General features: G+C 50.8%; 29 non-coding genes across 29 annotated transcripts in view; 6 read left to right on the plus strand and 23 right to left on the minus strand.

The window, feature by feature from the left end:
• Nucleotides 1–206: 206 nt before the first annotated feature.
• LOC141284493 (U4 spliceosomal RNA) lies at nt 207–347 on the minus strand. The gene has a single exon (XR_012338434.1). It is a non-coding gene; the product is annotated as a U4 spliceosomal RNA (small nuclear RNA).
• Nucleotides 348–810: 463 nt separating this feature from the next.
• trnas-gcu (transfer RNA serine (anticodon GCU)) lies at nt 811–892 on the plus strand. The gene has a single exon. It is a non-coding gene; the product is annotated as a tRNA-Ser (tRNA).
• Nucleotides 893–1885: 993 nt separating this feature from the next.
• Nucleotides 1886–1959, minus strand: trnan-guu (transfer RNA asparagine (anticodon GUU)). Its single transcript has one exon. It is a non-coding gene; the product is annotated as a tRNA-Asn (tRNA).
• A 201-nt stretch (nt 1960–2160) lies between these two features.
• trnak-cuu (transfer RNA lysine (anticodon CUU)) lies at nt 2161–2233 on the minus strand. Its single transcript has one exon. It is a non-coding gene; the product is annotated as a tRNA-Lys (tRNA).
• Nucleotides 2234–3080: 847 nt separating this feature from the next.
• LOC141283728 (U4 spliceosomal RNA) lies at nt 3081–3221 on the minus strand. The gene has a single exon (XR_012338200.1). It is a non-coding gene; the product is annotated as a U4 spliceosomal RNA (small nuclear RNA).
• Nucleotides 3222–3684: 463 nt separating this feature from the next.
• Nucleotides 3685–3766, plus strand: trnas-gcu (transfer RNA serine (anticodon GCU)). Its single transcript has one exon. It is a non-coding gene; the product is annotated as a tRNA-Ser (tRNA).
• Nucleotides 3767–4759: 993 nt separating this feature from the next.
• On the minus strand, nt 4760–4833 carry trnan-guu (transfer RNA asparagine (anticodon GUU)). The gene has a single exon. It is a non-coding gene; the product is annotated as a tRNA-Asn (tRNA).
• Nucleotides 4834–5034: 201 nt separating this feature from the next.
• On the minus strand, nt 5035–5107 carry trnak-cuu (transfer RNA lysine (anticodon CUU)). Its single transcript has one exon. It is a non-coding gene; the product is annotated as a tRNA-Lys (tRNA).
• Nucleotides 5108–5954: 847 nt separating this feature from the next.
• LOC141283736 (U4 spliceosomal RNA) lies at nt 5955–6095 on the minus strand. Its single transcript, XR_012338202.1, has one exon. It is a non-coding gene; the product is annotated as a U4 spliceosomal RNA (small nuclear RNA).
• A 463-nt stretch (nt 6096–6558) lies between these two features.
• On the plus strand, nt 6559–6640 carry trnas-gcu (transfer RNA serine (anticodon GCU)). The gene has a single exon. It is a non-coding gene; the product is annotated as a tRNA-Ser (tRNA).
• A 993-nt stretch (nt 6641–7633) lies between these two features.
• trnan-guu (transfer RNA asparagine (anticodon GUU)) lies at nt 7634–7707 on the minus strand. The gene has a single exon. It is a non-coding gene; the product is annotated as a tRNA-Asn (tRNA).
• A 201-nt stretch (nt 7708–7908) lies between these two features.
• Nucleotides 7909–7981, minus strand: trnak-cuu (transfer RNA lysine (anticodon CUU)). The gene has a single exon. It is a non-coding gene; the product is annotated as a tRNA-Lys (tRNA).
• Nucleotides 7982–8828: 847 nt separating this feature from the next.
• LOC141284499 (U4 spliceosomal RNA) lies at nt 8829–8969 on the minus strand. The gene has a single exon (XR_012338435.1). It is a non-coding gene; the product is annotated as a U4 spliceosomal RNA (small nuclear RNA).
• A 463-nt stretch (nt 8970–9432) lies between these two features.
• Nucleotides 9433–9514, plus strand: trnas-gcu (transfer RNA serine (anticodon GCU)). Its single transcript has one exon. It is a non-coding gene; the product is annotated as a tRNA-Ser (tRNA).
• A 993-nt stretch (nt 9515–10507) lies between these two features.
• trnan-guu (transfer RNA asparagine (anticodon GUU)) lies at nt 10508–10581 on the minus strand. The gene has a single exon. It is a non-coding gene; the product is annotated as a tRNA-Asn (tRNA).
• A 201-nt stretch (nt 10582–10782) lies between these two features.
• Nucleotides 10783–10855, minus strand: trnak-cuu (transfer RNA lysine (anticodon CUU)). Its single transcript has one exon. It is a non-coding gene; the product is annotated as a tRNA-Lys (tRNA).
• An 847-nt stretch (nt 10856–11702) lies between these two features.
• LOC141283741 (U4 spliceosomal RNA) lies at nt 11703–11843 on the minus strand. Its single transcript, XR_012338203.1, has one exon. It is a non-coding gene; the product is annotated as a U4 spliceosomal RNA (small nuclear RNA).
• Nucleotides 11844–12306: 463 nt separating this feature from the next.
• trnas-gcu (transfer RNA serine (anticodon GCU)) lies at nt 12307–12388 on the plus strand. The gene has a single exon. It is a non-coding gene; the product is annotated as a tRNA-Ser (tRNA).
• Nucleotides 12389–13381: 993 nt separating this feature from the next.
• Nucleotides 13382–13455, minus strand: trnan-guu (transfer RNA asparagine (anticodon GUU)). Its single transcript has one exon. It is a non-coding gene; the product is annotated as a tRNA-Asn (tRNA).
• Nucleotides 13456–13656: 201 nt separating this feature from the next.
• trnak-cuu (transfer RNA lysine (anticodon CUU)) lies at nt 13657–13729 on the minus strand. Its single transcript has one exon. It is a non-coding gene; the product is annotated as a tRNA-Lys (tRNA).
• Nucleotides 13730–14576: 847 nt separating this feature from the next.
• LOC141283748 (U4 spliceosomal RNA) lies at nt 14577–14717 on the minus strand. Its single transcript, XR_012338204.1, has one exon. It is a non-coding gene; the product is annotated as a U4 spliceosomal RNA (small nuclear RNA).
• A 463-nt stretch (nt 14718–15180) lies between these two features.
• Nucleotides 15181–15262, plus strand: trnas-gcu (transfer RNA serine (anticodon GCU)). Its single transcript has one exon. It is a non-coding gene; the product is annotated as a tRNA-Ser (tRNA).
• A 993-nt stretch (nt 15263–16255) lies between these two features.
• On the minus strand, nt 16256–16329 carry trnan-guu (transfer RNA asparagine (anticodon GUU)). The gene has a single exon. It is a non-coding gene; the product is annotated as a tRNA-Asn (tRNA).
• A 201-nt stretch (nt 16330–16530) lies between these two features.
• trnak-cuu (transfer RNA lysine (anticodon CUU)) lies at nt 16531–16603 on the minus strand. The gene has a single exon. It is a non-coding gene; the product is annotated as a tRNA-Lys (tRNA).
• An 847-nt stretch (nt 16604–17450) lies between these two features.
• On the minus strand, nt 17451–17591 carry LOC141284505 (U4 spliceosomal RNA). Its single transcript, XR_012338437.1, has one exon. It is a non-coding gene; the product is annotated as a U4 spliceosomal RNA (small nuclear RNA).
• Nucleotides 17592–19129: 1538 nt separating this feature from the next.
• On the minus strand, nt 19130–19203 carry trnan-guu (transfer RNA asparagine (anticodon GUU)). Its single transcript has one exon. It is a non-coding gene; the product is annotated as a tRNA-Asn (tRNA).
• Nucleotides 19204–19404: 201 nt separating this feature from the next.
• trnak-cuu (transfer RNA lysine (anticodon CUU)) lies at nt 19405–19477 on the minus strand. Its single transcript has one exon. It is a non-coding gene; the product is annotated as a tRNA-Lys (tRNA).
• Nucleotides 19478–20324: 847 nt separating this feature from the next.
• Nucleotides 20325–20465, minus strand: LOC141284518 (U4 spliceosomal RNA). Its single transcript, XR_012338439.1, has one exon. It is a non-coding gene; the product is annotated as a U4 spliceosomal RNA (small nuclear RNA).
• A 1538-nt stretch (nt 20466–22003) lies between these two features.
• Nucleotides 22004–22020, minus strand: part of trnan-guu (transfer RNA asparagine (anticodon GUU)) — a 74-nt gene continuing 57 nt past the window's right edge. The window contains exon 1 of the tRNA in view: nt 22004–22020. This exon is cut by the window's right edge and continues 57 nt beyond it. This is a non-coding gene — a tRNA (tRNA-Asn).

A 22020-nucleotide genomic window follows, 5' to 3' on the forward strand; every position in this document is an offset into this window, starting at 1 on the left:
CGCCACTGAGAGTCCACCGGACCAGACAGGCCCAACCTGTTTACGATGGGTAACGGTGAGCTGTAATTGCGCTGCAGTTTAATGATACCCGTCTTGAGGACATATTTACAAAACAACAAGCCTTCTGGCTCTGGCGCTCAATCATCAGCAGACACCTTTTTGACGAGAAACAAAACAAGGCTACTTTTTCTCAACAATACTCTAAGCCTCCAGAGAGGCTAGCAAAAATTGCCATAGCTGACTGTATTTCAAGTCATCCTGGCGGGGTATTGGGTAAAGTTTTCAACCAGCAATGATCGCGCCTCGGATAAACCTCATAGGCTACAATATTGCCTCTGCGAAAGAATGCCGGCGACGGTCGTGACCTTTTCAGGCACCTACGTGGATGTGAACCGACAAGGTGGTAGCAAGCTTTAAACTGCCGCACAAACAGTCTCCTGGCACGGGTTGCTGCACCGTGTTTCTACGGAACAGATTAGAGGTGTGTAAAAGACGACTCATTCACTATTCCCTCTGTGCTCAAAACAGCCTGCTGAAAGCACAGCAGCAGCAGCTGAAAAGGTCCGCAGCATGGCCTCTCTCAGTCAGCAAGGGGGCGGGGAGGCCGAGTGGTTAAGGCGATGGATTGCTAATCCCATCCTTGTCGTTCGGTTCCTTTAGCACTGGACCTTAATCTAGGTCCTGGGGACCCCATGCTGAACTTTTTGTGTGTCCTCCTTATCTAACACACTCAGTTCAGTTCTTTGAGTTCTCTACTAATGAGCTGATGATCTGAATCGGGAGTGCTAAATAAAAGGCGCCACGTAATATGACGAGGTGGCCGAGTGGTTAAGGCGATGGACTGCTAATCCATTGTGCTCTGCACGCGTGGGTTCGAATCCCATCCTCGTCGTTCGGTACGTTTAGCAGTGATCCTCGGTCCTGGGGACCCCACTCTGCAATTTTTGTGTGTCTTCCCTATCTGACACACTCAGTTCAGTTCACTGAGCGTTCTACTAATGAGCTGGTGGTCTGAATCGGGAGGGTTAAACAAAAGGACCGCGCAAAACGAAAGGTGGTCGAGTGGTTAAGGCGATGCAAGGCTAGTCCGTTGTGCTCGGCACGCCTTGGTTTGTGTGGGTTCGAATCCCATCCTCTTCATTTGATGCTTTAGCACCACTGAGAGCCCACCGGAACAGACAGGCCCAACCTGTTGACGATGGGTAGCGGCGAGCTGTGATTGTGCTGTAGTTTATTGATACCTGCCGCAAAGTCTTGAGAACATATTGACAAAACAACAAGTCTTCTGGCTCCGGCACGCTACGATCGGTGGACACCTCTTTGACGAGGACCAACAACCAGCCACGCCAATAAAAGGAAACAAAACGAAGCAAGACTATCTTTCTCAACAAGCCTCCAGAGAGATTGGCAAAAATTGCCGATGCTGACTGTATTTCAAGTCATCCCGGTGGGGTATTGACTTTGTGGCAACATGGAACTTTTGCATCTACATTAATATTAGTCTGTTTCTTCTTATTCTGAGGTCACCGTAGCCACCAGATCCATTCTGTATTCCGATCTGATGGTCACTATAGTCCCCCGGTTCCAGTCCGTACCAAGAGCAGATGGTGGATCAGCACCTTCAGCCGAATGTCAGCGGATACTATGTCAACTAGATGAGCCCCAGAGACAGATCATCAGTAAAGAAGGCATCCACATGCCACAGCGAACTACTCGAGCTGGTGAAAATGTTCACCAAACACCCGCCGCTGAATTCTTTTAAAACAAGCCAGCTTATTGAAGGTGCACAAGATAAACGCCCTGAGAAAGCTGTGCCTCGCAACCCTAAGAATGGCATAGGCGTCAGTGGACACCTGACGCGCGTGCAAAACTCCGGCATTTCACACGTCCCTGGGTGGGCTCGAACCACCAACCTTTCGGTTAACAGCCGAACGCGCTAACCGATTGCGCCACAGAGACAGCCGCTGCTGCTTGCTGCTGCCGGATCACCGGTGTAAAAGCAAGGGTTAGGGTTAGTGATAGGGATTAAAATCGCTCGCACTAACAGCGACATCTGTTTTGAAAGATGTTTCCGGAGCTCGCAAAATCCGCTCAGCCTGCGCGGCGAATGGGCACGCTGGAGCCCGCCACCCTTTTGGGAAGAAAGAGAGTCAACTGAGCCGCCCAACGTGGGGCTCGAACCCACGACCCTGAGATTAAGAGTCTCATGCTCTACCGACTGAGCTAGCCGGGCTGGTCGTGGGCTTCTTCACCGGGTCGGACCCAGTATTCATCGGCCCCCAAATTACACAGGCGAAACGGAGGCTCTCGCGTTGTGCGAGACTGTCGAGCCCTCCCCGTGGGTAGGGCTTAGAGCAGGCTTAGAGTTTTCTTCTGTCGGTTTTGACCCAATCTGTTTTTGGGAAGCGCAGTTTGACCCAGCAGTGCGGGCCAACAACACGTTCTGTTTTGCCGCGTGAAGGCGGGTCAATGCTTTGGACAGCGTATGGTTGAGATGTGATTTTCCACCAATTTGGGGCACCTTTCTTAAGGAAATCAAGGATGATTTCATGGGAAATGGCAAACTGCTGTAGCGTTTGGCTAACAAGCCAAAGCTACAAAGGATGTACCGGTGCCCCGTCGTCCGAGCAGAATCCACATTCGGCCGTAATCGGAGGTTACTACTAAAGTTCGATTGTGTCTCATAGGGAGTTTGACGCAGGGCCTCAGTGGAAAACAGGCCCTCGGCGGCTGAAACAAAAGACGAAGAAGGCATCCACATGCACATGATTCAGGAGTGTTAAACAAAGAAACCACGCAAGATGACGAGGTGGTCCAGCGGTTTAGGCGGTGGAAGGCTAATACATTGTGCTCGACATGCACTGGAAGCTTTAGCGCCACTGAGAGTCCACCAGACCAGACAGGCCCAACCTGTTTACGATGGGTAACGGTGAGCTGTAATTGCGCTGCAGTTTAATGATACCCGTCTTGAGGACATATTTACAAAACAACAAGCCTTCTGGCTCTGGCGCTCAATCATCAGCAGACACCTTTTTGACGAGAAACAAAACAAGGCTACTTTTTCTCAACAATACTCTAAGCCTCCAGAGAGGCTAGCAAAAATTGCCAAAGCTGACTGTATTTCAAGTCATCCTGGCGGGGTATTGGGTAAAGTTTTCAACCAGCAATGATCGCGCCTCGGATAAACCTCATAGGCTACAATATTGCCTCTGCGAAAGAATGCCGGCGACGGTCGTGACCTTTTCAGGCACCTACGTGGATGTGAACCGACAAGGTGGTAGCAAGCTTTAAACTGCCGCACAAACAGTCTCCTGGCACGGGTTGCTGCACCGTGTTTCTACGGAACAGATTAGAGGTGTGTAAAAGACGGCTCATTCACTATTCCCTCTGTGCTCAAAACAGCCTGCTGACAGCACAGCAGCAGCAGCTGAAAAGGTCCGCAGCATGGCCTCTCTCAGTCAGCAAGGGGGCGGGGAGGCCGAGTGGTTAAGGCGATGGATTGCTAATCCCATCCTTGTCGTTCGGTTCCTTTAGCACTGGACCTTAATCTAGGTCCTGGGGACCCCATGCTGAACTTTTTGTGTGTCCTCCTTATCTAACACACTCAGTTCAGTTCTTTGAGTTCTCTACTAATGAGCTGATGATCTGAATCGGGAGTGCTAAATAAAAGACACCACGTAATATGACGAGGTGGCCGAGTGGTTAAGGCGATGGACTGCTAATCCATTGTGCTCTGCACGCGTGGGTTCGAATCCCATCCTCGTCGTTCGGTACGTTTAGCAGTGATCCTCGGTCCTGGGGACCCCACTCTGCAATTTTTGTGTGTCTTCCCTATCTGACACACTCAGTTCAGTTCACTGAGCGCTCTACTAATGAGCTGGTGGTCTGAATCGGGAGGGTTAAACAAAAGGACCGTGCAAAACGAAAGGTGGTCGAGTGGTTAAGGCGATGCAAGGCTCGTCCGTTGTGCTCGGCACGCCTTGGTTTGTGTGGGTTCGAATCCCATCCTCTTCATTTGATGCTTTAGCACCACTGAGAGCCCACCGGAACAGACAGGCCCAACCTGTTGACGATGGGTAGCGGCGAGCTGTGATTGTGCTGTAGTTTATTGATACCTGCCGCAAAGTCTTGAGAACATATTGACAAAACAACAAGTCTTCTGGCTCCGGCACGCTACGATCGGTGGACACCTCTTTGACGAGGACCAACAACCAGCCACGCCAATAAAAGGAAACAAAACGAAACAAGACTATCTTTCTCAACAAGCCTCCAGAGAGATTGGCAAAAATTGCCGATGCTGACTGTATTTCAAGTCATCCCGGTGGGGTATTGACTTTGTGGCAACATGGAACTTTTGCATCTACATTAATATTAGTCTGTTTCTTCTTATTCTGAGGTCACCGTAGCCACCAGATCCATTCTGTATTCCGATCTGATGGTCACTACAGTCCCCCGGTTCCAGTCCGTACCAAGAGCAGATGGTGGATCAGCACCTTCAGCCGAATGTCAGCGGATACTATGTCAACTAGATGAGTCCCAGAGACAGATCATCAGTAAAGAAGGCATCCACATGCCACAGCAAACTACTCGAGCTGGTGAAAATGTTCACCAAACACCCGCCGCTGAATTCTTTTAAAACAAGCCAGCTTATTGAAGGTGCACAAGATAAACGCCCTGAGAAAGCTGTGCCTCGCAACCCTAAGAATGGCATAGGCGTCAGTGGACACCTGACGCGCGTGCAAAACTCCGGCATTTCACACGTCCCTGGGTGGGCTCGAACCACCAACCTTTCGGTTAACAGCCGAACGCGCTAACCGATTGCGCCACAGAGACAGCCGCTGCTGCTTGCTGCTGCCGGATCACCGGTGTAAAAGCAAGGGTTAGGGTTAGTGATAGGGATTAAAATCGCTCGCACTAACAGCGACATCTGTTTTGAAAGATGTTTCCGGAGCTCGCAAAATCCACTCAGCCTGCGCGGCGAATGGGCACGCTGGAGCCCGCCACCCTTTTGGGAAGAAAGAGAGTCAACTGAGCCGCCCAACGTGGGGCTCGAACCCACGACCCTGAGATTAAGAGTCTCATGCTCTACCGACTGAGCTAGCCGGGCTGGTCGTGGGCTTCTTCACCGGGTCGGACCCAGTATTCATCGGCCCCCAAATTACACAGGCGAAACGGAGGCTCTCGCGTTGTGCGAGACTGTCGAGCCCTCCCCGTGGGTAGGGCTTAGAGCAGGCTTAGAGTTTTCTTCTGTCGGTTTTGACCCAATCTGTTTTTGGGAAGCGCAGTTTGACCCAGCAGTGCGGGCCAACAACACGTTCTGTTTTGCCGCGTGAAGGCGGGTCAATGCTTTGGACAGCGTATGGTTGAGATGTGATTTTCCACCAATTTGGGGCACCTTTCTTAAGGAAATCAAGGATGATTTCATGGGAAATGGCAAACTGCTGTAGCGTTTGGCTAACAAGCCAAAGCTACAAAGGATGTACCGGTGCCCCGTCGTCCGAGCAGAATCCACATTCGGCCGTAATCGGAGGTTACTACTAAAGTTCGATTGTGTCTCATAGGGAGTTTGACGCAGGGCCTCAGTGGAAAACAGGCCCTCGGCGGCTGAAACAAAAGACGAAGAAGGCATCCACATGCACATGATTCAGGAGTGTTAAACAAAGAAACCACGCAAGATGACGAGGTGGTCCAGCGGTTTAGGCGGTGGAAGGCTAATACATTGTGCTCGACATGCACTGGAAGCTTTAGCGCCACTGAGAGTCCACCGGACCAGACAGGCCCAACCTGTTTACGATGGGTAACGGTGAGCTGTAATTGCGCTGCAGTTTAATGATAGCCGTCTTGAGGACATATTTACAAAACAACAAGCCTTCTGGCTCTGGCGCTCAATCATCAGCAGACACCTTTTTGACGAGAAACAAAACAAGGCTACTTTTTCTCAACAATACTCTAAGCCTCCAGAGAGGCTAGCAAAAATTGCCAAAGCTGACTGTATTTCAAGTCATCCTGGCGGGGTATTGGGTAAAGTTTTCAACCAGCAATGATCGCGCCTCGGATAAACCTCATAGGCTACAATATTGCCTCTGCGAAAGAATGCCGGCGACGGTCGTGACCTTTTCAGGCACCTACGTGGATGTGAACCGACAAGGTGGTAGCAAGCTTTAAACTGCCGCACAAACAGTCTCCTGGCACGGGTTGCTGCACCGTGTTTCTACGGAACAGATTAGAGGTGTGTAAAAGACGGCTCATTCACTATTCCCTCTGTGCTCAAAACAGCCTGCTGAAAGCACAGCAGCAGCAGCTGAAAAGGTCCGCAGCATGGCCTCTCTCAGTCAGCAAGGGGGCGGGGAGGCCGAGTGGTTAAGGCGATGGATTGCTAATCCCATCCTTGTCGTTCGGTTCCTTTAGCACTGGACCTTAATCTAGGTCCTGGGGACCCCATGCTGAACTTTTTGTGTGTCCTCCTTATCTAACACACTCAGTTCAGTTCTTTGAGTTCTCTACTAATGAGCTGATGATCTGAATCGGGAGTGCTAAATAAAAGACGCCACGTAATATGACGAGGTGGCCGAGTGGTTAAGGCGATGGACTGCTAATCCATTGTGCTCTGCACGCGTGGGTTCGAATCCCATCCTCGTCGTTCGGTACGTTTAGCAGTGATCCTCGGTCCTGGGGACCCCACTCTGCAATTTTTGTGTGTCTTCCCTATCTGACACACTCAGTTCAGTTCACTGAGCGCTCTACTAATGAGCTGGTGGTCTGAATCGGGAGGGTTAAACAAAAGGACCGTGCAAAACGAAAGGTGGTCGAGTGGTTAAGGCGATGCAAGGCTCGTCCGTTGTGCTCGGCACGCCTTGGTTTGTGTGGGTTAGAATCCCATCCTCTTCATTTGATGCTTTAGCACCACTGAGAGCCCACCGGAACAGACAGGCCCAACCTGTTGACGATGGGTAGCGGCGAGCTGTGATTGTGCTGTAGTTTATTGATACCTGCCGCAAAGTCTTGAGAACATATTGACAAAACAACAAGTCTTCTGGCTCCGGCACGCTACGATCGGTGGACACCTCTTTGACGAGGACCAACAACCAGCCACGCCAATAAAAGGAAACAAAACGAAACAAGACTATCTTTCTCAACAAGCCTCCAGAGAGATTGGCAAAAATTGCCGATGCTGACTGTATTTCAAGTCATCCCGGTGGGGTATTGACTTTGTGGCAACATGGAACTTTTGCATCTACATTAATATTAGTCTGTTTCTTCTTATTCTGAGGTCACCGTAGCCACCAGATCCATTCTGTATTCCGATCTGATGGTCACTACAGTCCCCCGGTTCCAGTCCGTACCAAGAGCAGATGGTGGATCAGCACCTTCAGCCGAATGTCAGCGGATACTATGTCAACTAGATGAGTCCCAGAGACAGATCATCAGTAAAGAAGGCATCCACATGCCACAGCAAACTACTCGAGCTGGTGAAAATGTTCACCAAACACCCGCCGCTGAATTCTTTTAAAACAAGCCAGCTTATTGAAGGTGCACAAGATAAACGCCCTGAGAAAGCTGTGCCTCGCAACCCTAAGAATGGCATAGGCGTCAGTGGACACCTGACGCGCGTGCAAAACTCCGGCATTTCACACGTCCCTGGGTGGGCTCGAACCACCAACCTTTCGGTTAACAGCCGAACGCGCTAACCGATTGCGCCACAGAGACAGCCACTGCTGCTTGCTGCTGCCGGATCACCGGTGTAAAAGCAAGGGTTAGGGTTAGTGATAGGGATTAAAATCGCTCGCACTAACAGCGACATCTGTTTTGAAAGATGTTTCCGGAGCTCGCAAAATCCGCTCAGCCTGCGCGGCGAATGGGCACGCTGGAGCCCGCCACCCTTTTGGGAAGAAAGAGAGTCAACTGAGCCGCCCAACGTGGGGCTCGAACCCACGACCCTGAGATTAAGAGTCTCATGCTCTACCGACTGAGCTAGCCGGGCTGGTCGTGGGCTTCTTCACCGGGTCGGACCCAGTATTCATCGGCCCCCAAATTACACAGGCGAAACGGAGGCTCTCGCGTTGTGCGAGACTGTCGAGCCCTCCCCGTGGGTAGGGCTTAGAGCAGGCTTAGAGTTTTCTTCTGTCGGTTTTGACCCAATCTGTTTTTGGGAAGCGCAGTTTGACCCAGCAGTGCGGGCCAACAACACGTTCTGTTTTGCCGCGTGAAGGCGGGTCAATGCTTTGGACAGCGTATGGTTGAGATGTGATTTTCCACCAATTTGGGGCACCTTTCTTAAGGAAATCAAGGATGATTTCATGGGAAATGGCAAACTGCTGTAGCGTTTGGCTAACAAGCCAAAGCTACAAAGGATGTACCGGTGCCCCGTCGTCCGAGCAGAATCCACATTCGGCCGTAATCGGAGGTTACTACTAAAGTTCGATTGTGTCTCATAGGGAGTTTGACGCAGGGCCTCAGTGGAAAACAGGCCCTCGGCGGCTGAAACAAAAGACGAAGAAGGCATCCACATGCACATGATTCAGGAGTGTTAAACAAAGAAACCACGCAAGATGACGAGGTGGTCCAGCGGTTAAGGCGGTGGAAGGCTAATACATTGTGCTCGACATGCACTGGAAGCTTTAGCGCCACTGAGAGTCCACCGGACCAGACAGGCCCAACCTGTTTACGATGGGTAACGGTGAGCTGTAATTGCGCTGCAGTTTAATGATACCCGTCTTGAGGACATATTTACAAAACAACAAGCCTTCTGGCTCTGGCGCTCAATCATCAGCAGACACCTTTTTGACGAGAAACAAAACAAGGCTACTTTTTCTCAACAATACTCTAGGCCTCCAGAGAGGCTAGCAAAAATTGCCATAGCTGACTGTATTTCAAGTCATCCTGGCGGGGTATTGGGTAAAGTTTTCAACCAGCAATGATCGCGCCTCGGATAAACCTCATAGGCTACAATATTGCCTCTGCGAAAGAATGCCGGCGACGGTCGTGACCTTTTCAGGCACCTACGTGGATGTGAACCGACAAGGTGGTAGCAAGCTTTAAACTGCCGCACAAACAGTCTCCTGGCACGGGTTGCTGCACCGTGTTTCTACGGAACAGATTAGAGGTGTGTAAAAGACGACTCATTCACTATTCCCTCTGTGCTCAAAACAGCCTGCTGAAAGCACAGCAGCAGCAGCTGAAAAGGTCCGCAGCATGGCCTCTCTCAGTCAGCAAGGGGGCGGGGAGGCCGAGTGGTTAAGGCGATGGATTGCTAATCCCATCCTTGTCGTTCGGTTCCTTTAGCACTGGACCTTAATCTAGGTCCTGGGGACCCCATGCTGAACTTTTTGTGTGTCCTCCTTATCTAACACACTCAGTTCAGTTCTTTGAGTTCTCTACTAATGAGCTGATGATCTGAATCGGGAGTGCTAAATAAAAGGCGCCACGTAATATGACGAGGTGGCCGAGTGGTTAAGGCGATGGACTGCTAATCCATTGTGCTCTGCACGCGTGGGTTCGAATCCCATCCTCGTCGTTCGGTACGTTTAGCAGTGATCCTCGGTCCTGGGGACCCCACTCTGCAATTTTTGTGTGTCTTCCCTATCTGACACACTCAGTTCAGTTCACTGAGCGTTCTACTAATGAGCTGGTGGTCTGAATCGGGAGGGTTAAACAAAAGGACCGCGCAAAACGAAAGGTGGTCGAGTGGTTAAGGCCATGCAAGGCTAGTCCGTTGTGCTCGGCACGCCTTGGTTTGTGTGGGTTCGAATCCCATCCTCTTCATTTGATGCTTTAGCACCACTGAGAGCCCACCGGAACAGACAGGCCCAACCTGTTGACGATGGGTAGCGGCGAGCTGTGATTGTGCTGTAGTTTATTGATACCTGCCGCAAAGTCTTGAGAACATATTGACAAAACAACAAGTCTTCTGGCTCCGGCACGCTACGATCGGTGGACACCTCTTTGACGAGGACCAACAACCAGCCACGCCAATAAAAGGAAACAAAACGAAGCAAGACTATCTTTCTAAACAAGCCTCCAGAGAGATTGGCAAAAATTGCCGATGCTGACTGTATTTCAAGTCATCCCGGTGGGGTATTGACTTTGTGGCAACATGGAACTTTTGCATCTACATTAATATTAGTCTGTTTCTTCTTATTCTGAGGTCACCGTAGCCACCAGATCCATTCTGTATTCCGATCTGATGGTCACTATAGTCCCCCGGTTCCAGTCCGTACCAAGAGCAGATGGTGGATCAGCACCTTCAGCCGAATGTCAGCGGATACTATGTCAACTAGATGAGCCCCAGAGACAGATCATCAGTAAAGAAGGCATCCACATGCCACAGCAAACTACTCGAGCTGGTGAAAATGTTCACCAAACACCCGCCGCTGAATTCTTTTAAAACAAGCCAGCTTATTGAAGGTGCACAAGATAAACGCCCTGAGAAAGCTGTGCCTCGCAACCCTAAGAATGGCATAGGCGTCAGTGGACACCTGACGCGCGTGCAAAACTCCGGCATTTCACACGTCCCTGGGTGGGCTCGAACCACCAACCTTTCGGTTAACAGCCGAACGCGCTAACCGATTGCGCCACAGAGACAGCCGCTGCTGCTTGCTGCTGCCGGATCACCGGTGTAAAAGCAAGGGTTAGGGTTAGTGATAGGGATTAAAATCGCTCGCACTAACAGCGACATCTGTTTTGAAAGATGTTTCCGGAGCTCGCAAAATCCGCTCAGCCTGCGCGGCGAATGGGCACGCTGGAGCCCGCCACCCTTTTGGGAAGAAAGAGAGTCAACTGAGCCGCCCAACGTGGGGCTCGAACCCACGACCCTGAGATTAAGAGTCTCATGCTCTACCGACTGAGCTAGCCGGGCTGGTCGTGGGCTTCTTCACCGGGTCGGACCCAGTATTCATCGGCCCCCAAATTACACAGGCGAAACGGAGGCTCTCGCGTTGTGCGAGACTGTCGAGCCCTCCCCGTGGGTAGGGCTTAGAGCAGGCTTAGAGTTTTCTTCTGTCGGTTTTGACCCAATCTGTTTTTGGGAAGCGCAGTTTGACCCAGCAGTGCGGGCCAACAACACGTTCTGTTTTGCCGCGTGAAGGCGGGTCAATGCTTTGGACAGCGTATGGTTGAGATGTGATTTTCCACCAATTTGGGGCACCTTTCTTAAGGAAATCAAGGATGATTTCATGGGAAATGGCAAACTGCTGTAGCGTTTGGCTAACAAGCCAAAGCTACAAAGGATGTACCGGTGCCCCGTCGTCCGAGCAGAATCCACATTCGGCCGTAATCGGAGGTTACTACTAAAGTTCGATTGTGTCTCATAGGGAGTTTGACGCAGGGCCTCAGTGGAAAACAGGCCCTCGGCGGCTGAAACAAAAGACGAAGAAGGCATCCACATGCACATGATTCAGGAGTGTTAAACAAAGAAACCACGCAAGATGACGAGGTGGTCCAGCGGTTTAGGCGGTGGAAGGCTAATACATTGTGCTCGACATGCACTGGAAGCTTTAGCGCCACTGAGAGTCCACCGGACCAGACAGGCCCAACCTGTTTACGATGGGTAACGGTGAGCTGTAATTGCGCTGCAGTTTAATGATACCCGTCTTGAGGACATATTTACAAAACAACAAGCCTTCTGGCTCTGGCGCTCAATCATCAGCAGACACCTTTTTGACGAGAAACAAAACAAGGCTACTTTTTCTCAACAATACTCTAAGCCTCCAGAGAGGCTAGCAAAAATTGCCAAAGCTGACTGTATTTCAAGTCATCCTGGCGGGGTATTGGGTAAAGTTTTCAACCAGCAATGATCGCGCCTCGGATAAACCTCATAGGCTACAATATTGCCTCTGCGAAAGAATGCCGGCGACGGTCGTGACCTTTTCAGGCACCTACGTGGATGTGAACCGACAAGGTGGTAGCAAGCTTTAAACTGCCGCACAAACAGTCTCCTGGCACGGGTTGCTGCACCGTGTTTCTACGGAACAGATTAGAGGTGTGTAAAAGACGGCTCATTCACTATTCCCTCTGTGCTCAAAACAGCCTGCTGAAAGCACAGCAGCAGCAGCTGAAAAGGTCCGCAGCATGGCCTCTCTCAGTCAGCAAGGGGGCGGGGAGGCCGAGTGGTTAAGGCGATGGATTGCTAATCCCATCCTTGTCGTTCGGTTCCTTTAGCACTGGACCTTAATCTAGGTCCTGGGGACCCCATGCTGAACTTTTTGTGTGTCCTCCTTATCTAACACACTCAGTTCAGTTCTTTGAGTTCTCTACTAATGAGCTGATGATCTGAATCGGGAGTGCTAAATAAAAGACGCCACGTAATATGACGAGGTGGCCGAGTGGTTAAGGCGATGGACTGCTAATCCATTGTGCTCTGCACGCGTGGGTTCGAATCCCATCCTCGTCGTTCGGTACGTTTAGCAGTGATCCTCGGTCCTGGGGACCCCACTCTGCAATTTTTGTGTGTCTTCCCTATCTGACACACTCAGTTCAGTTCACTGAGCGCTCTACTAATGAGCTGGTGGTCTGAATCGGGAGGGTTAAACAAAAGGACCGTGCAAAACGAAAGGTGGTCGAGTGGTTAAGGCGATGCAAGGCTAGTCCGTTGTGCTCGGCACGCCTTGGTTTGTGTGGGTTAGAATCCCATCCTCTTCATTTGATGCTTTAGCACCACTGAGAGCCCACCGGAACAGACAGGCCCAACCTGTTGACGATGGGTAGCGGCGAGCTGTGATTGTGCTGTAGTTTATTGATACCTGCCGCAAAGTCTTGAGAACATATTGACAAAACAACAAGTCTTCTGGCTCCGGCACGCTACGATCGGTGGACACCTCTTTGACGAGGACCAACAGCCAGCCACGCCAATAAAAGGAAACAAAACGAAACAAGACTATCTTTCTCAACAAGCCTCCAGAGAGATTGGCAAAAATTGCCGATGCTGACTGTATTTCAAGTCATCCCGGTGGGGTATTGACTTTGTGGCAACATGGAACTTTTGCATCTACATTAATATTAGTCTGTTTCTTCTTATTCTGAGGTCACCGTAGCCACCAGATCCATTCTGTATTCCGATCTGATGGTCACTACAGTCCCCCGGTTCCAGTCCGTACCAAGAGCAGATGGTGGATCAGCACCTTCAGCCGAATGTCAGCGGATACTATGTCAACTAGATGAGTCCCAGAGACAGATCATCAGTAAAGAAGGCATCCACATGCCACAGCAAACTACTCGAGCTGGTGAAAATGTTCACCAAACACCCGCCGCTGAATTCTTTTAAAACAAGCCAGCTTATTGAAGGTGCACAAGATAAACGCCCTGAGAAAGCTGTGCCTCGCAACCCTAAGAATGGCATAGGCGTCAGTGGACACCTGACGCGCGTGCAAAACTCCGGCATTTCACACGTCCCTGGGTGGGCTCGAACCACCAACCTTTCGGTTAACAGCCGAACGCGCTAACCGATTGCGCCACAGAGACAGCCGCTGCTGCTTGCTGCTGCCGGATCACCGGTGTAAAAGCAAGGGTTAGGGTTAGTGATAGGGATTAAAATCGCTCGCACTAACAGCGACATCTGTTTTGAAAGATGTTTCCGGAGCTCGCAAAATCCGCTCAGCCTGCGCGGCGAATGGGCACGCTGGAGCCCGCCACCCTTTTGGGAAGAAAGAGAGTCAACTGAGCCGCCCAACGTGGGGCTCGAACCCACGACCCTGAGATTAAGAGTCTCATGCTCTACCGACTGAGCTAGCCGGGCTGGTCGTGGGCTTCTTCACCGGGTCGGACCCAGTATTCATCGGCCCCCAAATTACACAGGCGAAACGGAGGCTCTCGCGTTGTGCGAGACTGTCGAGCCCTCCCCGTGGGTAGGGCTTAGAGCAGGCTTAGAGTTTTCTTCTGTCGGTTTTGACCCAATCTGTTTTTGGGAAGCGCAGTTTGACCCAGCAGTGCGGGCCAACAACACGTTCTGTTTTGCCGCGTGAAGGCGGGTCAATGCTTTGGACAGCGTATGGTTGAGATGTGATTTTCCACCAATTTGGGGCACCTTTCTTAAGGAAATCAAGGATGATTTCATGGGAAATGGCAAACTGCTGTAGCGTTTGGCTAACAAGCCAAAGCTACAAAGGATGTACCGGTGCCCCGTCGTCCGAGCAGAATCCACATTCGGCCGTAATCGGAGGTTACTACTAAAGTTCGATTGTGTCTCATAGGGAGTTTGACGCAGGGCCTCAGTGGAAAACAGGCCCTCGGCGGCTGAAACAAAAGACGAAGAAGGCATCCACATGCACATGATTCAGGAGTGTTAAACAAAGAAACCACGCAAGATGACGAGGTGGTCCAGCGGTTTAGGCGGTGGAAGGCTAATACATTGTGCTCGACATGCACTGGAAGCTTTAGCGCCACTGAGAGTCCACCGGACCAGACAGGCCCAACCTGTTTACGATGGGTAACGGTGAGCTGTAATTGCGCTGCAGTTTAATGATAGCCGTCTTGAGGACATATTTACAAAACAACAAGCCTTCTGGCTCTGGCGCTCAATCATCAGCAGACACCTTTTTGACGAGAAACAAAACAAGGCTACTTTTTCTCAACAATACTCTAAGCCTCCAGAGAGGCTAGCAAAAATTGCCAAAGCTGACTGTATTTCAAGTCATCCTGGCGGGGTATTGGGTAAAGTTTTCAACCAGCAATGATCGCGCCTCGGATAAACCTCATAGGCTACAATATTGCCTCTGCGAAAGAATGCCGGCGACGGTCGTGACCTTTTCAGGCACCTACGTGGATGTGAACCGACAAGGTGGTAGCAAGCTTTAAACTGCCGCACAAACAGTCTCCTGGCACGGGTTGCTGCACCGTGTTTCTACGGAACAGATTAGAGGTGTGTAAAAGACGGCTCATTCACTATTCCCTCTGTGCTCAAAACAGCCTGCTGAAAGCACAGCAGCAGCAGCTGAAAAGGTCCGCAGCATGGCCTCTCTCAGTCAGCAAGGGGGCGGGGAGGCCGAGTGGTTAAGGCGATGGATTGCTAATCCCATCCTTGTCGTTCGGTTCCTTTAGCACTGGACCTTAATCTAGGTCCTGGGGACCCCATGCTGAACTTTTTGTGTGTCCTCCTTATCTAACACACTCAGTTCAGTTCTTTGAGTTCTCTACTAATGAGCTGATGATCTGAATCGGGAGTGCTAAATAAAAGACGCCACGTAATATGACGAGGTGGCCGAGTGGTTAAGGCGATGGACTGCTAATCCATTGTGCTCTGCACGCGTGGGTTCGAATCCCATCCTCGTCGTTCGGTACGTTTAGCAGTGATCCTCGGTCCTGGGGACCCCACTCTGCAATTTTTGTGTGTCTTCCCTATCTGACACACTCAGTTCAGTTCACTGAGCGCTCTACTAATGAGCTGGTGGTCTGAATCGGGAGGGTTAAACAAAAGGACCGTGCAAAACGAAAGGTGGTCGAGTGGTTAAGGCGATGCAAGGCTCGTCCGTTGTGCTCGGCACGCCTTGGTTTGTGTGGGTTAGAATCCCATCCTCTTCATTTGATGCTTTAGCACCACTGAGAGCCCACCGGAACAGACAGGCCCAACCTGTTGACGATGGGTAGCGGCGAGCTGTGATTGTGCTGTAGTTTATTGATACCTGCCGCAAAGTCTTGAGAACATATTGACAAAACAACAAGTCTTCTGGCTCCGGCACGCTACGATCGGTGGACACCTCTTTGACGAGGACCAACAACCAGCCACGCCAATAAAAGGAAACAAAACGAAACAAGACTATCTTTCTCAACAAGCCTCCAGAGAGATTGGCAAAAATTGCCGATGCTGACTGTATTTCAAGTCATCCCGGTGGGGTATTGACTTTGTGGCAACATGGAACTTTTGCATCTACATTAATATTAGTCTGTTTCTTCTTATTCTGAGGTCACCGTAGCCACCAGATCCATTCTGTATTCCGATCTGATGGTCACTACAGTCCCCCGGTTCCAGTCCGTACCAAGAGCAGATGGTGGATCAGCACCTTCAGCCGAATGTCAGCGGATACTATGTCAACTAGATGAGTCCCAGAGACAGATCATCAGTAAAGAAGGCATCCACATGCCACAGCAAACTACTCGAGCTGGTGAAAATGTTCACCAAACACCCGCCGCTGAATTCTTTTAAAACAAGCCAGCTTATTGAAGGTGCACAAGATAAACGCCCTGAGAAAGCTGTGCCTCGCAACCCTAAGAATGGCATAGGCGTCAGTGGACACCTGACGCGCGTGCAAAACTCCGGCATTTCACACGTCCCTGGGTGGGCTCGAACCACCAACCTTTCGGTTAACAGCCGAACGCGCTAACCGATTGCGCCACAGAGACAGCCGCTGCTGCTTGCTGCTGCCGGATCACCGGTGTAAAAGCAAGGGTTAGGGTTAGTGATAGGGATTAAAATCGCTCGCACTAACAGCGACATCTGTTTTGAAAGATGTTTCCGGAGCTCGCAAAATCCGCTCAGCCTGCGCGGCGAATGGGCACGCTGGAGCCCGCCACCCTTTTGGGAAGAAAGAGAGTCAACTGAGCCGCCCAACGTGGGGCTCGAACCCACGACCCTGAGATTAAGAGTCTCATGCTCTACCGACTGAGCTAGCCGGGCTGGTCGTGGGCTTCTTCACCGGGTCGGACCCAGTATTCATCGGCCCCCAAATTACACAGGCGAAACGGAGGCTCTCGCGTTGTGCGAGACTGTCGAGCCCTCCCCGTGGGTAGGGCTTAGAGCAGGCTTAGAGTTTTCTTCTGTCGGTTTTGACCCAATCTGTTTTTGGGAAGCGCAGTTTGACCCAGCAGTGCGGGCCAACAACACGTTCTGTTTTGCCGCGTGAAGGCGGGTCAATGCTTTGGACAGCGTATGGTTGAGATGTGATTTTCCACCAATTTGGGGCACCTTTCTTAAGGAAATCAAGGATGATTTCATGGGAAATGGCAAACTGCTGTAGCGTTTGGCTAACAAGCCAAAGCTACAAAGGATGTACCGGTGCCCCGTCGTCCGAGCAGAATCCACATTCGGCCGTAATCGGAGGTTACTACTAAAGTTCGATTGTGTCTCATAGGGAGTTTGACGCAGGGCCTCAGTGGAAAACAGGCCCTCGGCGGCTGAAACAAAAGACGAAGAAGGCATCCACATGCACATGATTCAGGAGTGTTAAACAAAGAAACCACGCAAGATGACGAGGTGGTCCAGCGGTTAAGGCGGTGGAAGGCTAATACATTGTGCTCGACATGCACTGGAAGCTTTAGCGCCACTGAGAGTCCACCGGACCAGACAGGCCCAACCTGTTTACGATGGGTAACGGTGAGCTGTAATTGCGCTGCAGTTTAATGATACCCGTCTTGAGGACATATTTACAAAACAACAAGCCTTCTGGCTCTGGCGCTCAATCATCAGCAGACACCTTTTTGACGAGAAACAAAACAAGGCTACTTTTTCTCAACAATACTCTAGGCCTCCAGAGAGGCTAGCAAAAATTGCCATAGCTGACTGTATTTCAAGTCATCCTGGCGGGGTATTGGGTAAAGTTTTCAACCAGCAATGATCGCGCCTCGGATAAACCTCATAGGCTACAATATTGCCTCTGCGAAAGAATGCCGGCGACGGTCGTGACCTTTTCAGGCACCTACGTGGATGTGAACCGACAAGGTGGTAGCAAGCTTTAAACTGCCGCACAAACAGTCTCCTGGCACGGGTTGCTGCACCGTGTTTCTACGGAACAGATTAGAGGTGTGTAAAAGACGACTCATTCACTATTCCCTCTGTGCTCAAAACAGCCTGCTGAAAGCACAGCAGCAGCAGCTGAAAAGGTCCGCAGCATGGCCTCTCTCAGTCAGCAAGGGGGCGGGGAGGCCGAGTGGTTAAGGCGATGGATTGCTAATCCCATCCTTGTCGTTCGGTTCCTTTAGCACTGGACCTTAATCTAGGTCCTGGGGACCCCATGCTGAACTTTTTGTGTGTCCTCCTTATCTAACACACTCAGTTCAGTTCTTTGAGTTCTCTACTAATGAGCTGATGATCTGAATCGGGAGTGCTAAATAAAAGGCGCCACGTAATATGACGAGGTGGCCGAGTGGTTAAGGCGATGGACTGCTAATCCATTGTGTTCTGCACGCGTGTGTTCGAATCCCATCCTCGTCGTTCGGTACGTTTAGCAGTGATCCTCGGTCCTGGGGACCCCACTCTGCAATTTTTGTGTGTCTTCCCTATCTGACACACTCAGTTCAGTTCACTGAGCGTTCTACTAATGAGCTGGTGGTCTGAATCGGGAGGGTTAAACAAAAGGACCGCGCAAAACGAAAGGTGGTCGAGTGGTTAAGGCGATGCAAGGCTAGTCCTTTGTGCTCGGCACGCCTTGGTTTGTGTGGGTTCGAATCCCATCCTCTTCATTTGATGCTTTAGCACCACTGAGAGCCCACCGGAACAGACAGGCCCAACCTGTTGACGATGGGTAGCGGCGAGCTGTGATTGTGCTGTAGTTTATTGATACCTGCCGCAAAGTCTTGAGAACATATTGACAAAACAACAAGTCTTCTGGCTCCGGCACGCTACGATCGGTGGACACCTCTTTGACGAGGACCAACAACCAGCCACGCCAATAAAAGGAAACAAAACGAAACAAGACTATCTTTCTCAACAAGCCTCCAGAGAGATTGGCAAAAATTGCCGATGCTGACTGTATTTCAAGTCATCCCGGTGGGGTATTGACTTTGTGGCAACATGGAACTTTTGCATCTACATTAATATTAGTCTGTTTCTTCTTATTCTGAGGTCACCGTAGCCACCAGATCCATTCTGTATTCCGATCTGATGGTCACTACAGTCCCCCGGTTCCAGTCCGTACCAAGAGCAGATGGTGGATCAGCACCTTCAGCCGAATGTCAGCGGATACTATGTCAACTAGATGAGTCCCAGAGACAGATCATCAGTAAAGAAGGCATCCACATGCCACAGCAAACTACTCGAGCTGGTGAAAATGTTCACCAAACACCCGCCGCTGAATTCTTTTAAAACAAGCCAGCTTATTGAAGGTGCACAAGATAAACGCCCTGAGAAAGCTGTGCCTCGCAACCCTAAGAATGGCATAGGCGTCAGTGGACACCTGACGCGCGTGCAAAACTCCGGCATTTCACACGTCCCTGGGTGGGCTCGAACCACCAACCTTTCGGTTAACAGCCGAACGCGCTAACCGATTGCGCCACAGAGACAGCCGCTGCTGCTTGCTGCTGCCGGATCACCGGTGTAAAAGCAAGGGTTAGGGTTAGTGATAGGGATTAAAATCGCTCGCACTAACAGCGACATCTGTTTTGAAAGATGTTTCCGGAGCTCGCAAAATCCGCTCAGCCTGCGCGGCGAATGGGCACGCTGGAGCCCGCCACCCTTTTGGGAAGAAAGAGAGTCAACTGAGCCGCCCAACGTGGGGCTCGAACCCACGACCCTGAGATTAAGAGTCTCATGCTCTACCGACTGAGCTAGCCGGGCTGGTCGTGGGCTTCTTCACCGGGTCGGACCCAGTATTCATCGGCCCCCAAATTACACAGGCGAAACGGAGGCTCTCGCGTTGTGCGAGACTGTCGAGCCCTCCCCGTGGGTAGGGCTTAGAGCAGGCTTAGAGTTTTCTTCTGTCGGTTTTGACCCAATCTGTTTTTGGGAAGCGCAGTTTGACCCAGCAGTGCGGGCCAACAACACGTTCTGTTTTGCCGCGTGAAGGCGGGTCAATGCTTTGGACAGCGTATGGTTGAGATGTGATTTTCCACCAATTTGGGGCACCTTTCTTAAGGAAATCAAGGATGATTTCATGGGAAATGGCAAACTGCTGTAGCGTTTGGCTAACAAGCCAAAGCTACAAAGGATGTACCGGTGCCCCGTCGTCCGAGCAGAATCCACATTCGGCCGTAATCGGAGGTTACTACTAAAGTTCGATTGTGTCTCATAGGGAGTTTGACGCAGGGCCTCAGTGGAAAACAGGCCCTCGGCGGCTGAAACAAAAGACGAAGAAGGCATCCACATGCACATGATTCAGGAGTGTTAAACAAAGAAACCACGCAAGATGACGAGGTGGTCCAGCGGTTAAGGCGGTGGAAGGCTAATACATTGTGCTCGACATGCACTGGAAGCTTTAGCGCCACTGAGAGTCCACCGGACCAGACAGGCCCAACCTGTTTACGATGGGTAACGGTGAGCTGTAATTGCGCTGCAGTTTAATGATACCCGTCTTGAGGACATATTTACAAAACAACAAGCCTTCTGGCTCTGGCGCTCAATCATCAGCAGACACCTTTTTGACGAGAAACAAAACAAGGCTACTTTTTCTCAACAATACTCTAGGCCTCCAGAGAGGCTAGCAAAAATTGCCATAGCTGACTGTATTTCAAGTCATCCTGGCGGGGTATTGGGTAAAGTTTTCAACCAGCAATGATCGCGCCTCGGATAAACCTCATAGGCTACAATATTGCCTCTGCGAAAGAATGCCGGCGACGGTCGTGACCTTTTCAGGCACCTACGTGGATGTGAACCGACAAGGTGGTAGCAAGCTTTAAACTGCCGCACAAACAGTCTCCTGGCACGGGTTGCTGCACCGTGTTTCTACGGAACAGATTAGAGGTGTGTAAAAGACGACTCATTCACTATTCCCTCTGTGCTCAAAACAGCCTGCTGAAAGCACAGCAGCAGCAGCTGAAAAGGTCCGCAGCATGGCCTCTCTCAGTCAGCAAGGGGGCGGGGAGGCCGAGTGGTTAAGGCGATGGATTGCTAATCCCATCCTTGTCGTTCGGTTCCTTTAGCACTGGACCTTAATCTAGGTCCTGGGGACCCCATGCTGAACTTTTTGTGTGTCCTCCTTATCTAACACACTCAGTTCAGTTCTTTGAGTTCTCTACTAATGAGCTGATGATCTGAATCGGGAGTGCTAAATAAAAGGCGCCACGTAATATGACGAGGTGGCCGAGTGGTTAAGGCGATGGACTGCTAATCCATTGTGTTCTGCACGCGTGTGTTCGAATCCCATCCTCGTCGTTCGGTACGTTTAGCAGTGATCCTCGGTCCTGGGGACCCCACTCTGCAATTTTTGTGTGTCTTCCCTATCTGACACACTCAGTTCAGTTCACTGAGCGTTCTACTAATGAGCTGGTGGTCTGAATCGGGAGGGTTAAACAAAAGGACCGCGCAAAACGAAAGGTGGTCGAGTGGTTAAGGCGATGCAAGGCTAGTCCTTTGTGCTCGGCACGCCTTGGTTTGTGTGGGTTCGAATCCCATCCTCTTCATTTGATGCTTTAGCACCACTGAGAGCCCACCGGAACAGACAGGCCCAACCTGTTGACGATGGGTAGCGGCGAGCTGTGATTGTGCTGTAGTTTATTGATACCTGCCGCAAAGTCTTGAGAACATATTGACAAAACAACAAGTCTTCTGGCTCCGGCACGCTACGATCGGTGGACACCTCTTTGACGAGGACCAACAACCAGCCACGCCAATAAAAGGAAACAAAACGAAGCAAGACTATCTTTCTCAACAAGCCTCCAGAGAGATTGGCAAAAATTGCCGATGCTGACTGTATTTCAAGTCATCCCGGTGGGGTATTGACTTTGTGGCAACATGGAACTTTTGCATCTACATTAATATTAGTCTGTTTCTTCTTATTCTGAGGTCACCGTAGCCACCAGATCCATTCTGTATTCCGATCTGATGGTCACTATAGTCCCCCGGTTCCAGTCCGTACCAAGAGCAGATGGTGGATCAGCACCTTCAGCCGAATGTCAGCGGATACTATGTCAACTAGATGAGCCCCAGAGACAGATCATCAGTAAAGAAGGCATCCACATGCCACAGCAAACTACTCGAGCTGGTGAAAATGTTCACCAAACACCCGCCGCTGAATTCTTTTAAAACAAGCCAGCTTATTGAAGGTGCACAAGATAAACGCCCTGAGAAAGCTGTGCCTCGCAACCCTAAGAATGGCATAGGCGTCAGTGGACACCTGACGCGCGTGCAAAACTCCGGCATTTCACACGTCCCTGGGTGGGCTC

Source organism: Garra rufa, chromosome 1 (genome assembly GCF_049309525.1).
Source record: "Garra rufa chromosome 1, GarRuf1.0, whole genome shotgun sequence".
NCBI classification, from domain to species: Eukaryota; Metazoa; Chordata; class Actinopteri; order Cypriniformes; family Cyprinidae; genus Garra; species Garra rufa.